The sequence below is a fragment of the Gavialis gangeticus genome, unplaced genomic scaffold (genome assembly GCF_001723915.1).
Source record: "Gavialis gangeticus isolate Ggan-Ray unplaced genomic scaffold, GavGan_comp1, whole genome shotgun sequence".
Lineage (NCBI taxonomy): Eukaryota > Metazoa > Chordata > Crocodylia > Gavialidae > Gavialis > Gavialis gangeticus.
In genome coordinates, this window is record NW_017729024.1 from 68942231 (window position 1) to 68945650 (window position 3420).

The window sequence follows — 3420 nt, forward strand, 5'->3', positions numbered from 1 at the left end:
ATTTTTTCCAGCAAGAAAAAATCAGCTTCCCTGATAAAACATTAGCCCCATTTTTGGAAGGCTGATTTTAGAGAAAAAGTGTGGACTGAAAACATGCCCAGATATTCAGACGGCACCTTCAAATGATTCTTGATTACCTGAGAACTAGTCAAGAAAGGTCATGGGGATGGAGCCATTATTTTTAATTTTTTAAAATGAATCTAACCCATAAAAGAACAGATTTAACATTCAAAAACATATCCAATCCCTCCAAATATACACAAAGACAGACATCAATCTTGTATCAGTGGTGCTACTGCAACCCAAATAAATGTCCATGGAAGTCTAGCCATTTTACTCACAGGTACTTCCCTTTGTTAAGTGGTTTTTAACCTTTTCAGACTGCAGGCAGCCCTTGGAAAATGCCAGCTCTTAGTTTTCACTTTTTTTTTTGACTATATAGCAATTCTTCTGTTATAAAAAACTCAGGAAGACCACAGGTCAGAATGTTTTTGACATACTGGATTCCCATTTATAATCTCAGGGTTTATCCTGTAAATCATGTCTACAGTGGTGACATGTAAGGGGTGCATGGGGGTGCACATACACCCCCTGACCGGCCGTGCTCACCACTTAGGGAGCACTGGTGTCCCCTCTGCGATTGCCAGTTGAGAAACAGTGCTCCTGGAAGTGGCCACAGCCACAGTGATCAGCCATCTCAGGATCTCCTATCCCCTGGTCAGCAAGATTGACAGTGGGGGGACTTTCCCCCCCGTCACTGACTGGTCACTGGGGGGGGGGGGGGCATGTGCCCCCCCCCCCCGACTATAGTGGCACCAGTTGCCCATGCATGTGTACGTGTTTGCACCTAACAGTGCTAATGTTGCGGCATCCCACCACACCTTGGCATACTAGTTAAGAATAGCTGGTTTAGAGCTTCAGCAGGACACCAACAGGTTAGTGGATGCCGGCCCAACCATGATGCAGTTCACTGGCTCCAAAATGCAAGAGCATCATTGCTAATCTTGCACAATTGTAAGTCTGTCTAACCCTATCCCCACTACCTGGTTGGTCCAATGAAAGTCATCACCTTAACAAATCCTTGCCTCTCTCCTAAGAAGGAAGTAATTCAGATGAGAGCTGTGTAACATCTCTTGTAGAGTTGAATGGGGCTGTATGGCTTCTGCAAAGGATACAAGGGGCTGTTCGGCTCATCCTCTCAGATACCAACTCTAAACAGTAATGGTGTGACATAAACCTGGGGGGCCCAAGGTTTTGCAGAAGGTGGGTTCCCGGTCATTGTATCTTGGCAGTGGTGTCACACAGGAAAAAAAAGAGGGACAGCCCTATACGTGAAGCAGACTGGGCTAAACCTATTTGGTGCAAAGAGGAAACATGGGCATGTGCCAGCTGACAAACAGTTACTCTCCCCACCCGCTGTTGTTTGACGGAGCTATCGGGTACGTACCGACTGATTCCTTGGGACAGCTGAAATGATGTGAGGGTTAGAGGCCGACAAGTGCTCCAAGGCGGGAAGCCACCGAGATAAGGGTCAGGCCTATTTGCAGCATAAGGGGCAAGGTGGGCTTATGCCCACAGAGCAACGGTTACTCGCCTTTATTAGAGGGGGCTTCTGGGTGTATATCAACTGAAATAATGGGAAAAATAAAAGATAAAGCAGGGACAGGAGCAAGGTATCAGATTTAAACAGATGCCCCGAGGGGGAATGCTGAGCAGAGCCACCGGACAGCGCCCGCCGCAGTGAGTCCAAGGAGGCGGCAGACACAGCCCTGTGAAAATGCCCGGAGACGCGAGTGGCCAAGGGGCCTGTGCGCCAGGTACAGCTACAACCCTCCACCAGGGAGCCACTGGGGGCGCATCAGTGATGGCTTGGGGCAAAGAAAAGACACAGCAGGGACATGAGCGAAGGTCGGAGGGGCAAAGGCTTAAAACAAGTGCTCTCAAACCCTGCTGCCTGGGGGCGAGAGGAGAGGCCCTGAGCGGCGCATGCGCTGTCCCCGCAATCGCGGAGGCAAGAGGTGCCCGCCCCCGCGCGACCCCTGCAGGGAGGGAGCCCGAGCGCGCCCGTTACCGTGACACGCCCCGCACGCCTCCCGCCTGCGGGCCAGGAGGAGGAACGACGAATGACCCCCACTTCCGGTCAGGAGCAGCGGTCGCCCTGGCACTTCCGGTGCCGTTCGCTCCTCCGCCCTGCATGCTGGGAGCTGTAGTTCGCGTCCCTGCAGTCGACCAGCCCGATCCGTTCCCCAGCGCCGGCCGGGCCCGGGGTGGGTGGTCTTCTTTCTCTCTCTCTCTCTCTTTGCCCCCCTGCTTGCCTTTATTTCCTTCAGACTCTACCGGGGGGAACCAGCATTATGAATAAAAAGGAAGCCCTTCGCTGTACAAGGGCGAGAGGCTTGGAGGCGCTGAAGTGGGGCTGCGCAGTCGTCTGGCCCTGCTGGCTGGACAGGCAGTGCAGGGCCAGTCAGTGGGCCGGGTGTGGTCCTGCTTGGCTCTGTGCTGCGTTGCTCTGCGCTGCTGTGGGTCATTGTGCTCTGCCCCGTGCCCCTCCGCACCGCCCTGATTCGCCCTGTGCCAGTCCACGCTCTCTGTGCCGCCCCGATTAGCCCCAGGCTGCCCAGCCGGCCTCACTTAGCTGATGCCATGCTGCCCTGCATGGCCTCGCTTAGCCTCACGCCACCTCATTTGGCCCCAGGCCCTCAGTCTCGTGCACAGGGCTATGCTATTCAGCCCTTCAGGCTCTCCCTGGGTTCAGAAATTTGATGGCAGGAGAGTCACTATTGGCCACCACAGCTCTTCCTGCCACCATATTTTCAGAAGTCAGGGGGAGCCCTGTGGGTTGGATAACATGGCTCCGTAGGCTGGACCTGGCCCGCAGGCCCAGGGTTGAATACTTCTACTCCAAGGTTAGGAATCCAGGGTGAAATCCTGGCTTGGCTGAAATTGGTGGGAGTTTTGCCATTGACTTCAGTGAGGCTAAGATTTTACCCCTAGGACCTAAGCTGGGCCTTGTCTGCAGAAAAGAAGCATGTACTTCTCCGTGAAAGATGAAGCAGTTAATGACAAGCACTGGCCCCCTCTTCAGTTCCGGTGTTTTGTTCGTGCAGCCTCCTTCTGATGGGATCCAGCAGCCCCTAACTGGTAGATAGATCCCAGCATCTTAGTTTGGTAATGGGAAGGCAAAGAGAGGAAGATGCTTTCCCACAAGGTCACAGTGCTGCTCCACACTCTAAAAGCAGGGGTGGTATGGCCAGAGCGCTCGTAGATGTCAATCTTCTTTCTTTCTGAATGCTTCATTATTCTGCTTTTGTGAGATTATCCCCACTCACACAGGTCAGAGCTATCCAATTTGTAAGCAGTTGGCGGTTGAATGTTCCCTGGGCTTGTTGCATAAATTGCTGATTTTATCCCCTGGAGGCT

General features: G+C 53.0%; 1 protein-coding gene across 2 annotated transcripts in view; it reads right to left on the reverse strand.

Annotated features, from left to right (window-relative positions):
- NUDT12 (nudix hydrolase 12) overlaps positions 1-2150 on the reverse strand; it is a 33377-nt gene extending 31227 nt beyond the window's left edge. Inside the window, exon 1 of one of the 2 annotated variants that reach the window (XM_019517238.1) lies at positions 2072-2150. The gene's annotated coding sequence lies outside the window, so the exon portion shown is untranslated. Of the gene's footprint in view, positions 1-1451; positions 2000-2071 lie in introns of those variants that run through there. The other variant, XM_019517237.1, reaches the window with a different exon arrangement.
- Between the last annotated feature and the right edge of the window lie 1270 nt (positions 2151-3420).